Below are 25242 nucleotides of genomic sequence, written 5' to 3' on the forward strand. Positions count from 1 at the left end.
CCTCTAGTTGACTAGCTCGTTGATCAATAGATGGTTACGGTTTCCTAACCATGGACATTGGATGTCGTTGATAACGGGATCACATCATTAGGAGAATGATGTGATGGACAAGACCCAATCCTAAGCCTAGCACAAGATCGTGTAGTTCGTATGCTAAAGCTTTTCTAATGTCAAGTATCATTTCCTTAGACCATGAGATTGTGCAACTCCCGGATACCGTAGGAGTGCTTTGGGTGAGCCAAACGTCACAAGTAACTGGGTGGCTATAAAGGTTCACTACAGGTATCTCCAAAAGTGTATGTTGGGTTGGCACGAATCGAGACTGGGATTTGTCACTCCGTGTAAACGGAGAGGTATCTCTGGGCCCACTCGGTAGGACATCATCATAATGTGCACAATGTGACCAAGGAGTTGATCACGGGATGATGTGTTACGGAACGAGTAAAGAGACTTGCCGGTAACGAGATTGAACAAGGTATCAGAATACCGATGATCGAATCTCGGGAAAGTATCGTACCGATGGACAAAGGGAATTGTATACGGGATTGATTGAATCCTTGACATCGTGGTTCATCCGATGAGATCATCGTGGAACATGTGGGAGCCAACATGGGTATCCAGATCCCGCTGTTGGTTATTGACCGGAGAGTTGTCTCGGCCATGTCTGCATGACTCTTGAACCCGTAGGGTCTACACACTTAAGGTTCAATAACGCTAGGGTTATAGGGAAAGTATGTACGCGGTTACCGAATGTTGTTCGGAGTCCCGGATGAAATCCCGGACATCACGAGGAGTTCCGGAATGGTCCGAAGGTAAAGATTAATATATAGGAAGTATGGTTTTGGCCACAGGAAGTGTTCCGGGCATCACCGGTAGTGTACCGGGACCATCGGAGGGGTCCGGGGGTCCACCAGCTGGGGCCAACATCCCCGGAGGCCTACATGGGCCAATAGTGGGAAGGGACCAGCCCCTAGGTGGGCTGGGGCGCCTCCCACCAAGGCCCAAGGCGCCTCCAAGAGGGGAAGGGGGCAAACCCTAGGGCAGATGGGCCCTAAGGCCCACCTCAGGTGCGCCTCCCCCTCTCCCCCTTGTGGCCGCCACCCTAGATGGGATCTAGGGCTGCCGCCACCCCTAGGGAGGAAACCCTAGGTGGGGGCGCAGCCCTGCCTCTCCCCCTATATATAGTGGAGGCAAAGGGGCAGCCCAACAGATGAAGTTCCTCCCCTGTTGGCGCAGCCCTATCCCTCTCCCTCCTCGTCTCTCGTAGTGCTTGGCGAAGCCCTGCTGGAGTCCCGCGCTCCTCCACCACCACCACGTCGTCGTGCTGCTGCTGGATGGAGTCTTCCCCAACCTCTCCTTCTCCCCTTGCTGGATCAAGGCGTAGGAGACGTCACCGCGCTGTACGTGTGTTGAACGCGGAGGTGCCGTCCGTTCGGCACTAGGATCATCGGTAATTTGGATCACGACGAGTACGACTCCATCAACCCCGTTCACTTGAACGCTTCCGCTTAGCGATCTACAAGGGTATGTAGATGCACTCTCCTTCCCCTCGTTGCTAGATTACTCCATAGATTGATCTTGGTGATGCGTAGAAAATTTTGAATTTCTGCTATGTTCTCCAACAGGGGGATCGAGATTATTCTTGTACTAAAACATCACACATCAGAATTCTGGGCACGACTGTACATACATACTGCTACCGCAGCCACCAGGGCATCTTAGGTACGCTTGCATCAGTGCATCAGCAGCAGCGGTCATCGGGAGAACGACCCGGTGGTTGTGTCGTGCTGGGGAGTCATGGTGGGGCATTGCCGATCGCCAGACGGCTCGTGGTGGCATACCGCATACGTACAATATGTCTACACTGATTCAGGTATGTGCTACATCAATCTCATTACTTCAGGCTTCATATGTCTACAAATGCAGAAAGTACGACATGAAGGTACAGTTTCATGTCTTTGATTCAATCTTGTTGATACAACATGAAGTGCCTTCATATGTGTGATCACTTCTTATGGACATATATATTTGCTAGAACCATAAATTGACAATACACAGAACAAAGGGACATAACAGGGCAAGTAAGGGTGGAGCAGTGTGAGAGTCTCCGGCGCATGGAGGAATAACGGTAGCGGCTTGTGTGTCTCCCTGTGTCCCCGGCTGCGCAAAGGAATGGAATGTTTCATATGGAAAACAATGTGCTGATAGCACGTTAAGTAATCCTACTGAATGTTCACAACAAAACGGAGTACCTATACCCTGAAGCACGCATACATATATAACCACCAGCTAGGACAAATCTGAAATAAATTCTACCCGGCAGGAAATTAGATCGGCAAAGTGATGGGGCATGCTTATCAAAATGTAAGACACCCTCGGCAGAGCTGATAGCTTGGCAAGAACCCTGCTGCAGTCTGTTTCGCCCATCCACTCTATATTCAGTTCTTCCAAAGCTGGTGCCCAGCTCAGAAGCTTTCCCAGGAAATCGACTTCGTAGTCCAGATTCCTGAAATCATTCACACTGGCCGTTACGAGATGGTCCATTCGCATTTGCATGGTAAGCTCTTGAATGCTCGGAAACAAAACATAGACGAACACAATCAAGCAAATGCACTGATTTCACATTCATCCCACTTCCACGGTTCCACCTCAGCCAAAACATGTGGACAACCATACAAGCATAGCTCTAGAATAGAACGAACATAAAGTAGAAAACGTGCATTACCTCACTGCCGTCTGCCCTGAGACTCGGCCCAACATTGAGCGTCCTCCTCGAGAGATAAAAATCATGGATACTCCTGATCTTCCGTCGCAAGCGTCGCTGGGGGAGACGGCGTGCAGCTGGGGCTCTCCTCTTCCTCCTCTTGATCCGATCCCGCACCCTATATTCTTCACGTCTCCACCTAATCGCTAGAGGAGACGGCGTGCAGGCGGGGCTCGCCTCTTCCTCCTCTCGATCCAATCCCGCACCCTATATTCTTCACGTCTCCACCTAATCGCTTGGGGAGACGGCGTGCAGCGGGGGCTCTCCTCTTCTTCCTCTTGATCCGATCCCGCACCATATATTCTTCACGTCTCCACCTAATCGCTGGGTGAGACGACGTGCAGCCGGGGCTCTCCTCTTCCTCCTCTCGATCCGATCCCGCACCTTGTATTCTTCACTCTCCACTTACGGTCTCCCTGCAGCAGCTGTGCACGTGGGAGAGGCGGCCCTAGGCCCGTAGCAGTGTGTTGTGGAATCACTAAGGACGTTGTAGGTGAGAGCTAGGGACGTGATCATGAATGATGAGAAGAGATGTGGATCGTTTTCTTTCCCATTAAGTAGAAGAAAGAGGAGCGGAGATCGATGTGGAGTTGGACGCGAACTGTGAGTTTCGTGTCTCATGAAGACGTGCTGCTGACAGAAAAAAAGATCGAGTTCAGATGGGCAAGATGAGATCGATCGGTGGGGACTTTTACCCCATCACTACATGATCACTACGGACCGCAAACAAGCCACGAAACCAAATAAGAATATAGATAGGCTTCGTTTTATGTGGATCTATTTTTAAATACCAGTCGTCAATCATTATAGTTAACACAAAATCAACAGATATGAAGGGGTGGCGGGAAGAGAACTATGAAATCTTCCACCTTTAATATTAGGTGTAGATATAGATATTTTGAAGAGACTAACAATGTACCGAAAGTGTAGCGTATAAATTACGGAATAGGAAACAACCATGGCAGTTTTTTTTGAGGAAATAACCTTGGCAGGTATAGCAGAAGACAACACCTTACAAACAGGGACGAAGCTAGAAAAAATTGTCATTGGGGTCAACCAATGTCCAATGCCTACTACAGCACATGCTATGGTGTGACTCACGCTGAGAGCAATATAAAGAGGAAAAAACAAAAATATGCCCATTAAAACACAAATAGAAATAACATCCAAGGGCGACATGAAGAGCGAAAATATGCAATGAGCCAATGATAAACTAGTATCATAATAATAAGATTGTCATACCAAGTACTGGTTCCGCAAAGTCATAAAATCATTTGTTTACATATTCAGGGAAAATAAGCAAAAAAGATGTCTTCTAACAATTTCATTTGTAACTTCCTGAAAAGGATGAACAAAAGTAATATATCACATTCACAACAATGGTGTGTAAGAAATAATATAGAGAATAAATAGCATAAACAAAAAGTTAGAGTGATGTTAGACTCACATTTTATAACTTGCCTTCTCGATCTCCCATCTTCTTAAATAGATCAATTACGGCGTCATTCGTAATGGTAGCAAATATATCTTTCTCCACATAGCAAATCAAGCAATCACTCATGAACTGGTCACCCATTTTGTTGCAGAAAACACTCTTCACAATATTCATTGCTGAAAAGCATCTCTCCACTGATGATGTGGCAACCGGCAAAATTAGCACTAGCTTTAGAAGTTGATACACCAAAGGGAAAGCAAGATGCTTCTTAGTGTCCACCAACTTTTTAGCAAGATCCGCAATGCCATCCAAATTGGCAAATCTTTGGTCTGCTCGGACATTGTCAATGTAACTCCGAAGTTCATGTCCAAGATCCATCAATTTTGATGAATCAAAATCCTCAGGATAAAACTCAGCTAGCTTCAACAAACTCTCCAAGTTAAAAGCAGCGAAAGAGTTTTTTGGGTTGAAAGAAGCCATGTGCATAAGCAATGCAGAATTTACTTCATTGAATCTGTCATCAAACTCTCAAAGTTGCCAATCAATAACAGTGTTAAGACACTCTATTTGATAATGATGCAGGTTTGTTATATTGGTTCTTTTTCGTGTATTATGTCGATTGACATATTCATCATGCATGTTTAGCTTTGGAATGTCATGTTCTTCACAGAATGAATATACCTTCTCCAAAAGTGATTCCCACCCATTATCTCTTAGTTGTTGTAGATCATTCCTTGTTGACTTCACACATGACATTGCATTCAAGATATCTTGATCCTTTTGTTGCAATGCTTGTGACAGAGTGTTGGCACTCCCTAATATATGGAACATCATGTGCAAATAGAACACAAAATCAAAGGTTCCAAAATATGATAGAAGACCACGTGCTTCACTTTTCTTGGAATCTTTCTTGCCTTCTTTTGATACATACTTGAGGACACTGACAATTGATGGGAACAACTGAATTAGGCTTGAGAGGGTTCTATAGTGAGAACCCCAACGGGTGTCTCCCGCCCTTTGAAGTGATTGATCTTGATTCAACCCTGTGCCGGTACTAATTCGCCCACTACTTATGGCTTTTTTTACATTCTCTCTATTAGTCTCTCTGATCATGTCTTTTCTTTTGCAAGAAGCTCCAACCACATTAAACAGAAGAGAAATCATGTAAAAGAAATCTGCAATATCTTCATTCTTCTTTGAAATCGCTACGATAACCAATTGGAGTTGGTGAGCAAAACAATGCACGTAATATGCTGACCTATTCTCTTCCAGAATTTTAGCTTTCAAACCATTGAACTCACCCCTCATATTGCTCGCCCCGTCATAGCATTGCCCTCTAACTTGTTTGAAGCTTAATCCAATATCAACAAGCAATTTCTCAAGGGCTGACTTGAGACACGTTGCCGATGTTTCCTTCACATGTACTACCCCAACTAGTCGTTCTAGGATTAACCCAAGCTTATCAACATACCTCAACACAACAGCCATTTGTTCTTTGTCTGACACATCGGAAGCCTCATCAATCAACAAACTGAAAACATCACCACCAATTTCTTCAAGAATAGAATTCAATGTTATCTGTAACAAACAAGATAAAATATATTTTTGGGTGCTCAGAGAGATAAATCATATGAAATAAATAAAGAATAGCGATGCTAGTAAGTAGTAATTTACCTTTGCAAAATAATTTGCAAGTTCCTTTTGAATATCTGGAGACACCCATTTGCAATTTTTTGGAGCATTCTTAAGAACTACATTCCTCACATCCTCATTCTGATTTGCTAATGTTTGTACCAACTCTCGAAAATTCCCCTTATTTTTGGATTCCTCTGATTCATCATTGCCACGGAAAGCTAAACCTTGATGTAACAAGTATCTAACAGATTCGACGGAAGTCATTCAACCGAATACGATTTTTCCTTTTTGTGATGTCAGTTTGCTTGTTGAGGGCAACTTTAATGGACTGATCTTGATTCATCAAGGCATCACACCTTTTAGCAGCTACATTGTGATAGCTATTAACCTCACCCACATGAGTATCCAATCTGTATTTCTTATTCCAACTAGAGAAACCATTGACAACAAATGCATCATTCCCACCTTGACCGTCGATGCAATCTCTGAACAAATAGCAACATTGGCAAAATGCCTTATGCACTTTATCACTGTACTCTAGCCAATGATAATCTTTAAACCATTCTGGCTTGAATCTTCTTTCGAATCCTCCGATGGTCTTCTGCGGATATACAAAGCCTTCTTTTGGCCTATAAGGTCCTCTAGTTAAATATATTCTTCTGATCTCATCTTGCTTCTTTGGATTCTTAGTGTATTGTGATATTCTTTTTCGATTGGCCGGATCAAAAGGAAGTTCATCCAAATTAATATCTGCTGTAGTAGTAGTACCAATATTTGATGCGTGATCTTGCCTTAGTCTAACTGGCCTTGAAGTCCCAGCCAGATCAGTCTCTGGTGCCGTTCGTTTCAGCAGAAATCTGTCCATATCCTTCTAGCCCTAGCCTCCTAGATGCAGCAAAAAACATAAACCAAATTTAGTAATTAGCCATCCGGAGAGACAGAGTTGTTAGTGCGTGAGACCAAGAGAAACTGAAAAAAAGATTGGCTTACCTGCGTGAGAACAGCCTACGAGGACGTCGAGGAGGGCAAGTGCCAAGTGGGCAACCAACACTCGGGAGATTAAGGATTATACGGCGGCGGCTGGCCGGCCGGCATCACCTTTGGAGATTAGGGATCACTGCTGTCGCCGATGCAAATTGGTGATTAGGGATTGAGAGTTGGGGTGAGGAAAAGATTAGGGGAAGGCAATGAGATGGAGAGGCGACCTGACGATGGCGGAAGAGACGAAGAGGCGACCTGGGCTGTTCACGAAACGCCAAACGTGTATGCGAGCTGTACAACACATTCTTTTTTATCTTTTACTAGAAATTACGGATGTTATGGGCTGAGACTATGAATAATTGGACATTAGCTACTGGGCTGGGGTCAACACATATTTTGGGCTGGGGTCACACGCAGTTTTGATGGACCTAGTTAGCTTCAAATACTCGAAGGCATTGGGGTCAATTGACCCCAGCGGCCATACTGGAGCCCAGGTCAATTGACCCCAATGCCTTCGAGTATTTGAAGCTAACTAGGTCCATCAAAACTGCGTGTGACCCCAGCCCAAAATATGTGTTGACCCCAGCCCAGTAGCTAATGTCCAATTATTCATAGTCTCAGCCCATAACATCCGTAATTTCTAGTAAAAGATAAAAAAGAATGTGTTGTACAGCTCGCATACACGTTTGGCGTTTCGTGAACAGCCCAGGTCGCCTCTTCGTCTCTTCCGCCATCGTCAGGTCGCCTCTCCATCTCATTGCCTTCCCCTAATCTTTTCCTCACCCCAACTCTCAATCCCTAATCACCAATTTGCATCGGCGACAGCAGTGATCCCTAATCTCCAAAGGTGATGCCGGCCGGCCAGCCGCCGCCGTATAATCCTTAATCTCCCGAGTGTTGGTTGCCCACTTGGCACTTGCCCTCCTCGACGTCCTCGTAGGTTGTTCTCACGCAGGTAAGCCAATCTTTTTTTCAGTTTCTCTTGGTCTCACGCACTAACAACTCTGTCTCTCCGGATGGCTAATTACTAAATTTGGTTTATGTTTTTTGCTGCATCTAGGAGGCTAGGGCTAGAAGGATATGGACAGATTTCTGCTGAAACGAACGGCACCAGAGACTGATCTGGCTGGGACTTCAAGGCCAGTTAGACTAAGCCAAGATCACGCATCAAATATTGGTACTACTACTACTGCAGATATTAATTTGGATGAAGTTCCTTTTGATCCGGCCAAACGAAAAAGAATATCACAATACACTAAGAATCCAAAGAAGCAAGATGAGATCAGAAGAATATATTTAACTAGAGGACCTTATAGGCCAAAAGAAGGCTTTGTATATCCGCAGAAGACCATCGGAGGATTCGAAAGAAGATTCAAGCCAGAATGGTTTAAAGATTATCATTGGCTAGAGTACAGTGATAAAGTGCATAAGGCATTTTGCCAATGTTGCTATTTGTTCAGAGATTGCATTGACGGTCAAGGTGGGAATGATGCATTTGTTGTCGATGGTTTCTCTAGTTGGAATAAGAAATACAGATTGGATACTCATGTGGGTGAGGTTAATAGCTATCACAATGTAGCTGCTAAAAGGTGTGATGCCTTGATGAATCAAGATCAGTCCATTAAAGTTGCCCTCAACAAGCAAACTGACATCACAAAAAGGAAAAATCATATTCGGTTGATGACTTCCGTCGAATCTGTTAGATACTTGTTACATCAAGGTTTAGCTTTCCGTGGCAATGATGAATCAGAGGAATCCAAAAATAAGGGGAATTTTCGAGAGTTGGTACAAACATTAGCAAATCAGAATGGGGATGTGAGGAATGTAGTTCTTAAAAATGCTCCAAAAAATTGCAAATGGGTGTCTCCAGATATTCAAAAGTAACTTGCAAATTATTTTGCAAAGGTAAATTACTACCTACTAGCATCGCTATTCTTTATTTATTTCATATGATTTATCTCTCTGAGCACCCAAAAATATATTTTATCTTGTTTGTTACAGTTAACATTGAATCCTATTCTTGAAGAAATTGGTGGTGATGTTTTCAGTTTGTTGATTGATGAGGCTTCCGATGTGTCAGACAAAGAAAAAATGGCTGTTGTGTTGAGGTATGTTGATAAGCTTGGGTTAATCCTAGAACGACTAGTTGGGGTAGTACATGTGAAGGAAACATCGGCAACGTGTCTCAAGTCAGCCCTTGAGAAATTGCTTGTTGATATTGGATTAAGCTTCAAACAAGTTAGAGGGCAATGCTATGACGGGGCGAGCAATGTGAGGGGTGAGATCAATGGTTTGAAAGCTAAAATTATGGAGGAGAATAGGTCAGCATATTACGTGCATTGTTTTGCTCACCAACTCCAATTGGTTATCGTAGCGATTTCAAAGAAGAATGAAGATATTGCAGATTTCTTTTACATGATTTCTCTTTTGTTTAATGTGGTTGGAGCTTCTTGCAAAAGAAAAGACATGATCCGAGAGAATAATAGAGAGAATGTAAAAAAAGCCATAAGTAGTGGGCGAATTAGTACCGGCACAGGGTTGAATCAAGATCAATCACTTCAAAGGGCGGGAGACACCCGTTGGGGTTCTCACTATAGAACCCTCTCAAGCCTAACTCAGTTGTTCCCATCAATTGTTAGTGTCCTCAAGTATGTATCAAAAGAAGGCAAGAAAGATTCCAAGAAAAGTGAAGCACGTGGTCTTCTATCATATTTTGGAACCTTTGATTTTGTGTTCTATTTGCACATGATGTTCCATATATTAGGGAGTGCCAACACTCTGTCACAAGCATTGCAACAAAAGGATCAAGATATCTTGAATGCAATGTCATGTGTGAAGTCAACAAGGAATGATCTACAACAACTAAGAGATAATGGGTGGGAATCACTCTTGGAGAAGGTATATTCATTCTGTGAAGAGCATGACATTCCAAAGCTAAACATGCATGATGAATATGTCAATCGACATAATACACGAAAAAGAACCAATATAACAAACCTGCATCATTATCAAATAGAGTGTCTTAACACTGTTATTGATTGGCAACTTTGAGAGTTTGATGACAGATTCAATGAAGTAAATTCTGCATTGCTTATGCACATGGCTTCTTTCAACCCAAAAAACTCTTTCGCTGCTTTTAACTTGGGGAGTTTATTGAAGCTAGCTGAGTTTTATCCTGAGGATTTTGATTCATCAAAATTGATGGATCTTGGACATGAACTTCGGATTTACATTGACAATGTTCGAGCACACCAAAGATTTGCCAATTTGGATGGCATTGCGGATCTTGCTAAAAAGTTGGTGGACACTAAGAAGCATCTTGCTTTCCCTTTGGTGTATCAACTTCTAAAGCTAGTGCTAATTTTGCCGGTTGCCACAGCGTCAATGGAGAGATGCTTTTCAGCAATGAATATTGTGAAGAGTGTTTTACGCAACAAAATGGGTGACCAGTTCATGAGTGATTGCTTGATTTGCTATGTGGAGAAAGATATATTTGCTACCATTACGAATGACGCCGTAATTGATCTATTTAAGAAGATGGGAGATCGAGAAGGCAAGTTATAAAATGTGACTCTAACATCACTCTAACTTTTTGTTTATGCTATTTATTCTCTATATTATTTCTTACACACCATTGTTGTGAATATAATATATTACTTTGTTCATCCTTTTCAGGAAGTTATAAATGAAATTGTTAGAAGACATCTTTTTTGCTTATTTTCCCTGAATATGTAAACAAATGATTTTATGACTTTGCGGAACCAGTACTTGGTATGACAATCTTATTATTATGATACTAGTTTATCATTGGCTCATTGCATATTTTCGCTCTTCATGTCGCCCTTGGATGTTATTTCTATTTGTGTTTTAATGGGCATATTTTTGTTTTTTCCTCTTTATATTGCTCTCAGCGTGAGTCACACCATAGCATGTGCTGTAGTAGGCATTGGACATTGGTTGACCCCAATGACAATTTTTTCTAGCTTCGTCCCTGCTTCCATTCTATCCCCAATTCTTCCAAAGCTGGTACCCAGCTCAGTAGCTTAGCCACGAAATCAACTTCATAGTCCAGACCCTCAAAACCTTTCATACTGGCCATTACGAGATGGTCCATTCGCATTTGCACAATAAGCTCTTGAATACTCGCCTGATCCTGATCCTGATCCCATGTGCTCGAAAAGCGACTCTGCATTTTCTTCTCACAAGTCATTAGGTGCTGTAAGTACAAGAATGAACATAAGTCAGATGGAGGATTTACTGGAGCCATTAGTACCCGCATGTCAAGCTTCTTTAAGTTAGGGGCATTCTGAAATAGTGAACAAGCAGTCAAGACTTGCCTCTGGTCCCAAAAGCATATCTCAACAAAAATATGCTCCAAGCAAGTAAACACGGCAGGGAGCTTCTTAGGTATGCACCCTTTTGATAGATACTGGAACAAGAAAAGAAATAGCAACACAGATTAGTCAGAAATCAGAAGACAAAAGAAGGGCAAAGTAATGTTGGAGCTAGAAACTAGCAATAGCCTACCTTCAGGAAAAAGCCAAAAAGTGCAAGTTGTTTTATGTCACTTAGGCTACCCAATAACTTCTTGACATAGCTTTCTGTGTCATGAGCAATTGGAACCGATTGATATGCTTGAGCTTTGGGATTAAGAGTGAGAACAGCCCATTCTAGATTAGGGACATCCAACTTAATGTCTTAAAAGCCCCCATCAACATCTAGATGTTTTAGTTTAGGATGTTGCATGTTAAGGCACTTGATGCCCTCAAAAGAAACTAATCTCAAATCAGTGAGTACGGGGCAGAACGAGATCAGATTTTGGATGTCCATGTCTGTGGAGGAGAAAAGTTTTAGGCTGAGGTGAGTTAGTCTCTTGAAACCTTGGAATACCCAGGGCAACAAGATGGTGCAGTTTTCCATGTGCAGAATCTTCAAATTGCCGATAGAAAATAGACATGAGGGAATCCTATACTCCGGCAATGAGTCCAACTCGATTATAATTGATCTTGGTGATCTCCTTGACAGCATGAGCATCCACCTAGCAAACTCATCATGGTAACTTTTGTTACCTGATATATTAAACTCTTCTATGGTTCCCTTGTGGAGTGCTAGCACCATATCGACCAATGTAACATACTTTCCATCGTGCAGAAATATTTTTGGCATATCAGTCCATGCATTCCTCCAAGTACTTGATAAGATGCTAGTCCTAACCGCTTCTTCGACAAGCAAACGAGAAAGGATATCACCATTTATCTCTGGAGGTAGACTGCTCAGTCTGTCTGAACTCACAACAGATGTAGCTTCCGGTCTGGCCTTTTTACAGGTACTCATTGCTTCATAATCCAGATTAAACTGTCCTAGCATTTCGAGGGGGCCTAAATTAGCGTGGATTCAACCACATATCACTTAAAATACGAAACATGGGAAAACTAAATGGTGAACTAAGTAAGTTGCTTGTTTATAGCAAAACAAAAAGGAAGCAACAACCGAGAGATGGCATTTGAGCGAAACAAGTCCAGTATATTTCTGCTAATAGAACTGAACTCGACTATTGCGTCAATAAGCTGAAAAACTTGATTATACTTGTGTTAAAAGAGCAAACATGTGGCATGCTGCATTCTGAAAGGGGTCATTTGAAGAAGATGTGATTAAATTTTTGAAAACCTTGTATCGCAAAATATCCAATGGACGAACAATGTAGTGTGTATAATTGATATGCTGTCAACGTGGGCAAATGATGAAATGCAACTCTACTTCAGGACAGAGTCAATTTACCCCAGAACAGGCCCTCCTTTATTAACATAGATGTGGACTCGCACGTGAGCTACTTTGATCACATGCAGTCAATTTGATAAATGCGTTGATTTCCGTAAGTAGACTGATTGAGGCATGAGCTACTTTGATCACATGCAGAGATTATTTGAAGCAATAATTGGATCGATGTGGATAATGCCATAGCTAATATTAAAAGCGGTGCTGGTATAAAAATATTTTGCGCTGTCAGCAAACAAATAGGAAGAAGTGAGATACTGAAGTGCTCCTACCAAGCTCCTGTACTTTGTGCTATCTTCTGGACTCAAGAGATTACCTTCTGTGAGAGATAGCTTTTCTGAGCTAGATAATGGAGTAGGTGTTGGCTTACAACCTCGCAGACCAGCCTTTTTTACCAAATCAGCTGCATATTTTTCCTGAGAGAGATGAAGCCCACCTGCATGTTTCTTCACCTCAATTCCAAGAAAATAGTGCAAGTCACCAAGGTCCTTTAGAGCAAAATCTGCACTCAAATCTTTCAACAGTCCTGTGATTGCTTTATTTGATGAGCTTGTCACAATGATATCATCAACATATATCAAAACAAATATGCATGGGTTGGACTTGTTGTAGATGAATAAAGAAGTGTCAGATTTGGATGGAATAAAGCCAAGTGCTTGCATTTTATGACAGAGACGAGAGTACCATGCTCTTGGTGCTTACTTCAACCCATAAAGTGCCTTGTCAAGTTTGCACACATAAGAGGGGAATTTTTACTTTCAAACCCAGGAGGTTGCTTCATGTACACTTCCTCTTCTAGAACACCATGAAGAAACACATTCTGAACGTCTAACTGTCTGAGACTCCAGCCCCTAGAAACAGCAATAGACAAAACAAGACGGATGGTTGCAGCTTTAACAACTGGACTAAAGGTATCCTCATAGTCAATACCATACCATTGTTTAAATCCTTTTGCAACGAGCCTAGCCTTGTAACGGTCAATAGTTCCATCAGATTTTCTCTTGATCCTCAATACCCACTTGCAATCATTTAAATTTTTACCTTACTGTGGAGGAACTAAGTGCCATGTCTTATTTTTCTTTAGAGCTATGTACTCTTCATTCATTGCTTTCTTCCATTTTTCATCACCAAGTGCTTCTTCTAGAGTATGAGGTTCACCTGGTTCACCTGTAGAACAAACCATGCCATATTTTGTTACACGTTTGTAATTAATAGGTTGTATTACTCCCTTTTGTAGTCGTGTACGCCGAGGAGAAGTGCCCAGATTTTCAGCCACAGACGATCCTGCAGGCTGAACAGGAGTTTCTGTAGGAGCCGATCACGGGGACGATCCGTGCGCAGCAGCAGCAGATTCTGCCCCGCTCGGATTTTCTGTGGCAAGGGGCAGCGGCTGCCCGTGTGAAGAGTCCGCAGAAGAGCCCGCCGCAGCAGCAGGTTCATCATTACCACATGATGGTGAATCAGCCTCGGCTCTGACGCCTGTCAGACGCACGCGCGGATCGGCGCTAGATCCCGCGCCAGCTTCGGGCCCTGCACCGGTCGGGCGAACTGGGTGGCGCCGCTTGTAGCACACCGGTTGGCTGGTGAAGCGTGCACCGCCTGCGCCAACCACGGGCTGACAAGTGGCAGATGGTGATTGGTGCGGAGGTGACGACGCGCCGCATCCCGTGAGCGGTGGCCGCGTGGGGCGCGCCTGGTCCGAGGCGGGCGTGTGCGCTGCTGGCGCCCCTGGCACGTCTGCCGCCGCTGATCCCGAGGCAGATCTGATACGCTGCAGGTGCAGGCGAACGGATCCCGAGAGGGATTTGTCTCCAGATTCCGGGCACATGAAATATGGCGCTGGTGGAGTATTTTCTTTACCATTTTCTTCTCTGATTTCGCCATTTTGCTTGTTGTTTTCACCTGTAACACCACAAGGCTCGTGCATATCATCAGTAAGAGGGTTAGTCAGTAGTTGATCATCACTATTGTTTCCCCCTTGATGGACACCGAAGAGATGAGGAGGCAAAAGAAGGATCTCTTGGCGAAGAAGAGCACCGACGTTGGGGTGAAGATCAATGAAAGGAAACTTAGTTTCATCAAAGATAATGTCGCGTGAGATATACACACAACCAATGGCAACATCGAGGCACTTGACACCTTTATGTTGGGTGCTATAGCCTAGGAAAACACATTGTTTTGAGCGAAACATGAGCTTTCGAGTGTTATATGGGCGAAGAATGGGCCAGCGGGCACACCCAAAAACACGGAGAGATTTGTAGTCAGGTTTAACATGGAAGAGTCATTCTAGTGGTGTTTCATTGTTAATGACACGACTGGGAAGCATGTTTATGATGTGAACGGCTGTGAGGAAAGCCTCATCCCAGAACTTGAGGGGCATAGATGCGCCAGCTAGGAGGGCTAAACCAACCTCAACTATGTGTCTGTGCTTGCATTCAGCAGAGCCGTTCTGTTGATGAGCGTCAGGGCATGACACATGATGTGATATACCATGGTTTTGGAAGAAGGAATTTAATTTTTCATATTCCCCTCCCCAGTCCGACTGGACAGCAATGATCTTACTATCAATTTTTTGTTGAACGAGAGCTTGAAAGTTTTGAAAGACTTGAAAAACATCGGATCTTTTCTTGAGAAGATAAATCCAAGAAAGCTTGTTGTAGTCATCTATGAAGCTCACATAGTAAGTGTGTCTACCAACAGAACTAGGAGCAGGACCCCAAACATCAGAGAAGATTAATTGCAAGGGTTTGGTCGAAACACTAGTAGATATGGGATAAGGCAATTGATGACTTTTTGCACGTTGACAAGAATCACAAATAGTTTCAAGATCACGCTCACCAACAAACGGGAGCATATTTTTCCTAAGTAGTTTTTCAACTAAAGAGAAAGTAGCATGTCCTCATCTATCGTGCCACCGTGTTGATGAGAGTTTGGTAGCACCATAGGCTTGTTTATTGAATCTTCTACGCTCTAGGATCAACGGGTAGAGCCCTCGAACGCATCTACCTCGATAGAGCACTTTCTTCGTTGCCTGATCCTTGATCAAGAAAAAATAAGGATGAAACTCAAGGAAGACATGGTTGTCAATGGCAATTCTATGAACAGAAAGAAGATTCTTGTCGGCACTAGGAACTAGCAAAATTTTCTTTAGATGAATTTTACGACGGGTACTAAAAAATGAGTGACCAACATGACTAATCCTCATACCTTCGCCGTTGGCAGTGTAGATTTGATCCTTGCCCCGGTATTTTTCCTTCATGGTGACCTTCTCGAGCTCATTGGTGATGTGGTTGGTAGCCCCACTATCAATGTACCAATTCGTGTCAACGCCGTAGGAGCCGTCCGCGGCCGCAGCAACCTTGTCCTCGTCTTAGGAGGAGTCGTCATCTTCATCGTAGCGGTACTAGCAGTCATTGGCTGTGTGCCCAAGATTGCCACAGATCTGGCAGCGAGGCGCATCAGGACGGGACCGGCTGGAGCCGTCGTCGCGGCGAGGCTTGGAGTTGATGGAGCGGCCGTTGCGAGAGTTGGAGGAGCCGCTAGCGTTGTTGTTTCCTCCTGATCGCCCCTTGTTGTGGGGAGATCCACGCGAGCGAGAGCCACCACCACGACCACGGGTGCCGCGTTTGCCGAAGATTTGAAGCCGCCGGAGGAGCCGTGGAACTGGGCCATGCATTGGTCAAAGTTACTCAGCATGGCAAAGAACCCGTCGAGGGTGACGGGCATGACGCGGGCGTCGAGGGCGGAGACGAGCGGCTGGTAGTCAACGTCGAGGCCATGGAGGATGTACGAGATCAACTCGTCGTCCTGGATAGGTTTTCCGGCGGCGGCGAGTTCATCGGCGAGGTCGCGCAGGGAGGCGAAGTAGGAGGCGACCGATTGGTTGCCCTTCTGCGCGTTGATGAGCACAGTCCTGATGTTGTTGACGCGGCTGAGGGACTGGGACGAGAACATGCCCACCAAGGCCACCCAGAGTTCGCGCGCCGTGGTGATCGCGGTGACCGTGACCAACACCTCCTTGGAGAGGGTACTCAGCAGATAACCAAGCACCCGTTGATCCTCCCGGACCCAAAGTGGGTGGAGAGGGTTGGGCTCAGAGGACTCCTTGCCGTCCTTGTCCTTGGTGACGTGGAGTCTGGCCGGCTCCGGCGCGGTGACGTCGATGTAGCCGAAGACACCGGCGCCCCGCAGGTGGGGTGTGACCTGTGTGCACCACATCACATAATTCGTGCAGTTGAGCTTCTCGGTGACCTGGCAATTGAGGCTAGGTTGAGCGGCGCCGGAGGATGAAGACATGTCTATGCACTAGATGCAATCGGGAGGCTAAATTGGAAGAGGAAGGCTCTGATACCATGTGCGATGGCGGAAACGTCTTACCCTATCTTGGGCGACGTGCTACGTGTTATATAGCAGGGGCGCAATAACCCTGAGGCGCATACATGAGTTGGTTGAGAAGATAAGAGAGAATCGGGATACAACTTGAGGAGAAAGAAAACAAGAGATAGACTTGGTTACAACCGAATAGATATCATATCCTAACTAAACTACCTCCTGAACTATCTCTGAAGATCCTCCTCTGTCACGTATGTGTAATGCGCCATGTATGTTCTACACATTGAACATTCATTCTAATCTGAAATCAACGCAGGCCAATCTGATGATTGCTTTGATGTAAAAAAAATAGTGGTCAGGCATGAGCTGCTTCTTTTTTCATCTCAAAAGACTTCAGGCTTCATACGTCTACACATGCAGAAAGTACAATACCAAGGTACAGTTTAATGTCTTGTGTTCACATCTTGCTCATACAACATGAAGGTGAATGCGATCATTTCTTATACACATGTCTGCTAGAACCAGAAATTAACCGTACACGGAACACAAAGACAAACTGATCTGACACAATTAAGGGCAGGGGCTGTGGCGTGCAGAGTCCCCGGTGTGTGGAGGAATGGCAGCAGCAGCTTGCGTGACCTCGGTTGCGCAAAGGAATGGAGTGTTTCACATGGAAAACCCTTGCCGATAGCACATTAAGTACCCCCTCCGAATGTTGTCAACAAAACACACTACCTCTACCTAGCTGGTACATTCGCATAAACAAAGACGAAATAGTTCTACTCAGCAGCAAATTAAACTGGCAAACTGATGGGGATTATGCACTGCAGACTGTAGGGATGCATGGTTATCAAAATGTAACAATGACCTTGGCCCTGGGAGATACCCTCGGCAGAGCTAATAGCTTCGCAAGAACCCTGCTGCAGTCTGTTTCGCCCTCCCATTCTATCTCCAATTCTTCCAAAGCTGGTGCCCAGCTCAGTAGCTTTGCGACGAAATCAACTTCATAGTCCAGACCCGCAAAACCTTCCATACTGGCCGTTACGAGATGGTCCATTTGCAATTGCACGGTAAGCTCTTGAATGTTCGCCTGATCCTGATCCTGATCCCATGTGCTCGAAACGCAACTCTGCATTTTCTTCTCACAACACATTAGGTGCCGTAAGTACAAGAATGAACATAATTCACATGGAGAGGATTTACTGGAGGTATAAGTACCCGCATGCCAAGCTTCTTTAAGTTAGGGGCATTCTGAAACAGTGAACAAGCAGTCAAGACTTGCCTCTGGTCCCAAAAGCATATCTCAACAAAAATATGCTCCATTTTGATATATACTGCAACAAGAAAAGAAAAAGAAACGAAATAGCAACACAGCTTAGTCAGGAAACGCCGAATTGGGCTTGTGGGGAGACTGGGCCACTGGGCCATATCGGGCTTCTGGGTTGGACGGATTCCCACTGTCTTGACTAGTGTGTTGTTGCCTCAAAAAAAAAGACTAGTGTGTCGTTCCCCTAAAAAAAAGACTAGTGTGTCGTCTCCAGAAAAAAAAAAGGACTAGTGTGTGTCTCCACTGTGTCCTCTCCAACGACAGAAAGACGAAGCTTCATAGCTGTGAGTTTGTTCATGAGCATCGCGCAACTAATGGCGAGGCATACAGACTAGCTAGATCGGCTACTATTCTTAGTATTGGTCGCCATATGTGGCTCAACGTTTCACTAGATCGCCTTTGTATCCCTTTAAACGTTATTGTTTGAAATAAAGTGCAATGTTCAACTAAAAAAAGACTAGTGTGTCATCTCCAAGGATGTCGCCTCAATCTTAACTTTCCGAGCTGCCAACATCAAGGATACTATTTCCCCGCTTCTGAAAAACAAAGGAGATAGTTTGGGGAATAAGGCAATCATAATAACATTATGTACTGGGTTGGAGATAAGAGGCATTAGTAGCTGACATAGCATTATTCCATGATGATCAACGGCATTATAGTATATATTTGAGGAAGAAGGTGGTCATCATCAACTTTTGTTGAATCACGTGGGAAGTTGCTCCCGGTGAGGCGGCAACTAGTGCAATACCCTTCACGCAGTTTCCAAGGGCAGACCTAGAGCGAAAACTACACGATGTCACCATATAAATCACACATACTTATTATCGAGAGTTTGGGATGTCACGAGCCATGTAGTGAGCAAAAACTATGAAGGAAAATGTTTTTTGCCCAAGGTCCTGTAACGTGGAAGTATTCAAGACACCCTGGTAAAATTACTTGGGTACATCCTCGCGGTCTCGGCATCACCTGCAATGTGGAAGCATTCAAGGCAAATGTCGGCATGAGCATGTGGGTGTCAATGATGAATGGTCTAAATGTCCATGTGATTTTCATTAGCAAGCCCTTCTGCAAGTCTGTTTGGGCAGGTTCGGAGGAGTTAAAAGAGAATGATATTGTCTTTGTCGACGGGTGAGGTCTTCAGATTGAGATCCCAGAGTATAGCTCGTCATTTAGGACAGTAAAATCGAGTCTAAAACGAGCCCTCTCAGCGATTAGGTTTTTGGTCGTCCATTTTCATTATCTAGACATTTTCAGCCGTTTGATCTACTTTGTATATAGCCTTCTATCTTGCTTTTGTTAAATAGTGGCCCAGCTATCCTAATGGGTTGCTGCTCTGGAGGCTGAAATGAAGCCTTCTGGTTAATCGGGCCGGATCTCCCAGCCCAGTTGCTAACCCACGTCCATGCACAAACTTGCAAAGCACGCACTCTCTTTTGGTGGTGGCCGCCATGTCTGGTTAGACCATCCCAAAGATCTTTCATCCATCTCTGTAAACATTGTGACGACTTAATAAAGCTTTGCAAGTTTGTCTCAAAAAAAATGCACAAACCATGGCCTCCTTTTCCCCGTGATCCCCACAGTCCACCAGGTGCACCCCCTCCAGCGTCGCACTCCTCCCTCCTCCACCCTGATCAACTGCCGCCACTGCCGCTATTCCGCCTCCCTCCTCTTTGTCTGACACCCACAACGACGGAAAAGAATTCTATGAGACCAGGTCTCACGTGAGACCCATCCTGATAGATGACACGTGGCATTCACAAATCACAAAGTATCTCCCAACCCCCATTTAAAATCAGGGGGGAGAAAGATTAGATGCTTTGTGATTTGTGAATGCCACGTGTTATCCATCAGGATGGGTCTCACCTGCTAACCGTGAGATCTGGTCTCATATAATTTTTTTCCCACAACGACCTAGGTCGGGTCCGACTGAAGCGCTGCGACGGGGTTGCGCTGGCAGTGGATCGTTCCCTGTCGGTTCAATTCCTTTCACCGGCGGTTTCAGAAGTAAATCACAATTGCTGCAACTAATTGATGGTAATCAATGTGCGCCAGTCGCCGATAAGTGAAGGTCGTTTACACTTGCGATTCATGCTCCTCCTTTACGACGCGCTTATATATATAATCTTCATCGCCTAGCTTCTCCTTACTTCTGCAAAACTCCCTTGGGCGGCCATAGTTGACACGGACGTCACTAGTTCATCTTCCCCTTTAGGTAGTGTTCTATCCTTCCTGTTAGAATAATCCGAGGCACTCCGTCCATCTATCGAGAATCAATCAATCACACGAGCACAACACCGAGATTTGTTAATGAGGTTCATCATCATGACTACATCTCCGGGGCATGACTACGGGCGCTCCTCCCCTGATAGCGCTACAATACCGCACCCTGGCCGCCCGGGCGCCGGCACATGCCGTCGGCTCCCCCGCGTGCCTGTGCTATTATGTTGACATGGGTTATATCGTGTGTCTACCTCCGATATATATGAGAGGCCTAGGATACAAGTGTTCTATTAGGACACAACTCCTACTCTGTCTACACACAGTCCAAAACCAAGTCCAACTGTAACCTACCTTGTACAATAATATTCGTCGCAACTCTAACAAACTCCACCTTGGCGAATATTCTCCACCACCGATTCATCCATGCATCGGACCTCCATGTACATTGGACTTGAGATACACCATGAGCACCGCTACTACTCCCAGACTCCATGTGACTCCACCTGCAACTATAGTCCCTTCTCGTCTTCTTCACAGTCAACACTCGAGCAAAAATTAAGTTCCTTACTACTCTACTTTGTGCTCCTAATTTCCGAAGAATCCGTTCAACGTCATCACACACCGAACACTGTCTGCGTGAAAATGAACAACTCACATATTGGACGCCACATATAAGAGTTACATGAACTCAACATCACCGCTCTTTCTTCACCGCATGTCTGAAACTTGAAAGAATTTCATCGTCGCCCTGTGTCACCCTGAGTCAAATTCACAGTTGTCTCATCCTTTTTTCCCGGATAGTGTCTGACATATCCCATAGCTATAGCACTCCACCTCCTTCTGTACTTGTCATCCGCACTTTGCCATGTGCACTGAACACCACAAAATATACGGCCATGTACTCTCAGCTTTTGACAATTTCAGACTTCCCGCCACTTTCTCAGATTCTCCATGGTCAACTCTTGTCCATCAACTAGCACCGACAGACCCAGTCACCAACTTGAATCTGGTACTCGTCAACACTGCTTCAGCACCCCCTGCACAATTGCACAATTTTTCTGACCACATGTCTGACCACCAGTGCCTTGGCCTATCGCTGTGTCCCGTGCTTGCCGCACGCCTCGCCGCTATCACCGCGTCGAGCCTCTACTGTCCTGGTCGAGTCTCCCGGTAGCTTGCCCACACTGCCTCAACCCCCACTGCAGAGAACCACCGATCATCACCGACCGATGTCGAGTATCACGTCTCCATCAGACCATTGGGCCCCAGTACGATCCACGTGTCTCTCGCTATCCCGCTGAAATAGGCTTCGACTCTCCATGCATTTACGCCGTAGCCCCCTCATCGGCATAGAGTGAAGTCGTCCATCAGACTCCAGCTCCACCTTCAACATGACTACATGTAGCTGCGCCTTTGCTACGCCGCGCTCCGCCGACTTCAAGCTCTCTCATGTGTACACTGCCTTGAACCAACCCTGTGCCATAGTCTGTCGAAGCCGCACAAGCCCTCTGGCCTGCACCACGTGTTTCCACGCCCCAGAAGTCGGCCACCATCAGCATCACGCTCCTGTGTCGTCGTCGCTGAAATCACCACTGTCTTCTGCTTTGACCGGCATCCACGTCGATCCGCCTGACAGTCCAGTCCGACCCAGCCGAAATTATCCGACTGCGACCATGCTCCACCCTGCATCGTGACCGCCCGCACATCTTCGTGCATTGCTTGACACCATGTGTATGCATGATCCTGCCACGACGCGCTCCAGACTCCTCCCGAACCTTATACGCACGCCTTCCGTCCTTTGTCGTACACACTCCGAGCACTTCCCGCAAACATGACCCACCAGAAAAAATCTCCATGCAAACTTGACCCCACGGATACTTTCTGCATAATTTGTTTATTGCCATTTGCTAGTAACTCCTGTGTACGCGTAGACTTCTAACCCAGAACTTGTCCCCTTTCATGGCAGCCTTTTGTGTACCTTTAGCATAATAGGACCCCCAAAAAACCCTTTCTTGATTCCACGCCAATGCTCCTTGACCTCATGCATGCACGTCAGGACTTCGTTCCTTCCATCTTTTTAATAACAAATCGCATGTCTTTGCGTCCATCGGCTCAGCACTCAACCACACCGTAGCACCGACCTCCTCCTGCCGCAGCCGCACCAGCTCTGCCTTGTACTCAGCCCGATCGTCCTTCAGCAGCGCACCAGTCCGGCTGGGGCCCTCCTGGGCCGCAACTGGCCTCCACGCTTTTGGAGCACACGCGCTTGGGCCTCCGCGCGTTGGACGACCCGCAATACCGACTTGGAACTGCCGTACGCTACGTGACACCACCAACTGGACACCACGATCCATCGCCGAGTCCTCTGGAAACACGCCGCTGCGGCTTCGGATCGATCTGCTGCTCGATCGAGCGAATCGATCTCGTCGACGCCAACTGCCGCTGTTCGCTCACCCCATCGCATCACGCCGTAACGGTCTCGAGTCGCTGCACACCGCTGATGACGCCGCTGCTGCCTCCGATTGCTTCCGACACGAACATAACTCCCGCCGCTTCCATCGATCTTCTCCGGTCGCAAGCCTCGACCGCCACCGATAGATTGGACGAATTCTGCTCCACCTCTAAATCAACTTCTTTAGCCTTCAAATCAAACCTTGCTCATGATACCACTTGTTAGAATAATCCGAGGCACTTCATCGATCTACCGAGGATCAATCAATCACACGAGTACGACACCGAGATTTGTTAACAAGATTCATCATCATGACTACATCCCCGGGGCATGACTACGGGCGCACCTCCCCATGATACCGTTACAATTCCGCACCCTGGCCGCCCGGGCGCCGGCACATGCCGTCGGCTCCCCCGCGTGCCTGTACTATTATGTTGGCATGGGTTACATCGTGTGTCTACCCCGATATATATGAGAGGCCTAGGATACAAATGTCCTATTAGAAGGACACAACTCCTACCCTGTCTACACACAGTTCAAAACCAAGTCCAACTGTAACCTACCTTGTACAATAATATTCGACACAACTCTAACACTTCCTACCCCCTAGTTTTGCAATGATTTATAGATTATTTTTGTACTGATGCACTTCTTTCTCCCTCCAAAATGAATGCAGGTTCTGTAGCTCCGACCTCCGGGTGGACCGTGGTTTCACTGTGTTGGCTGCTGCTACATTAGAAGGTGATGAACTGCTTTCACCTTTAATAATTTGTTTTTTTGCGGGTACCTTTAATAATTTGTTGCCCGAGAGTGCAATTCTTGAATACCATCATCTTGGAGTTGCTCAAGGTTCTATAGTGTGAGATTACTTGCTTAGTCCAATATTCTTTCACAAAGTAGCCAGGATTATTTAGCTTCTGGATTTTAAAAAGTTTATGATTTGTTGTGTATTTTTAATTGATATGAACAGGTGTGTTTTGTACTAACATAGCTCAAACTGAATGAATGTGCTTTAGGAGGATGAACTCAAACTCGGTCCTACTTGGTTTGTTGACACAACATTGTTAACCAAGCCGGTCAAACATCTACCTTTTATTCTACCTTTTATTCCACCTTTTTTACAAACCAATTTGATCACATTTTTTGAGAGAGCAAAACTAACAGAGCTGAATTGCCAGGTAGTAGGAAGGAAAAATGTCCTTGAGTCTCTCGCATGCTAGATTCGGACTATTGCTTCTGGAGTTGTACATGTTGCACCAACCTTAATTGAGGATGTTGGTTAGGGACCAACGAACATGAGAGACACAGAATGGTCAGGATATTTTAAGGGTGAACTAACTGTTTTAGGTGATAGAGGGATGAAATGATGACTTCTGCTAATGCTTTGATTTCAGATGAATACTTATTTTTCTAGAGCTTTTATTGTTTTTACATATCTTCTATTAACTTCCTCATCATTTCATATTAAGATTTCTCTAGATGCTTAGTGAAAGTGTTGTATTTTGAGAACAACTGCTTTGTTATCTGTCTATTCCAATCTAATGTTTCTCAACCCTTTTTTTAAAGCATGTTTGGCAGCTCTCTTTTTTAGGGCATGTTTGCCAACTCTTAGTTTTTTATATTTTTATTCTTTAGGATAATTTTATTCAGGTATTGTTTTCCTTTTCTGCACTCTCTTTTGGTAACGCACAAGTTAGATGTAATCATATGTTCTATGCAAAAGATCCTTCTTAGGAAAAATAACAAGCTGATGTGTTTTGTTATATTGAGAAGGTACTATAACCCAAGCTACATGATTTGTAGTCTTGAATACTTAATACCCTCCTATATTGCTCAACATATTACTAATTTATTTTTGCAACAGAGATTCTTGCAGTACTTTCCTTTGTATGCAATGGGGAATCTGTCTCTTTATTTATTTACCAACAGTTATTTGTGCGCTCTTAGTTGTTCATGCCTTGGATTAGCTGTTTAATTTTGATTATTTAAGTACCCAATCTTCTTATCCATTGTATACTATAGTGGGTGGCAATGCAAATGAATCCTTCATGCTAATCAGCTAGCAGTGAGCTCCATCTCCAACATGCCATCCATAGTTCAAATGATTTGAGCCAAAGCAAAACCTTTCATTTAAAAGCTGCGAGAATTGATTTTGTTCAAGCGGTGTCTGCAATATTAGCTTTGAATGAGCAAGAATGACAAAGCCAAAGTGAAGATTTTCCAAGCCTCCTTTGTCATTTCCTTGTAATTTTCATTTTCACACTTTTTCCATATAATAATATTTATTGTTCTAAATTAGTTTGCAATTTATCGCATTAATC

General features: G+C 44.8%; 1 pseudogene; it reads right to left on the minus strand.

Annotated features, from left to right (window-relative positions):
• Positions 1 to 2289: 2289 nt before the first annotated feature.
• Positions 2290 to 12149, minus strand: LOC123057331 (F-box/FBD/LRR-repeat protein At1g13570-like; annotated as a pseudogene).
• Between the last annotated feature and the right edge of the window lie 13093 nt (positions 12150 to 25242).

This window comes from Triticum aestivum, chromosome 3A (genome assembly GCF_018294505.1).
Source record: "Triticum aestivum cultivar Chinese Spring chromosome 3A, IWGSC CS RefSeq v2.1, whole genome shotgun sequence".
NCBI lineage: Eukaryota > Viridiplantae > Streptophyta > Magnoliopsida > Poales > Poaceae > Triticum > Triticum aestivum.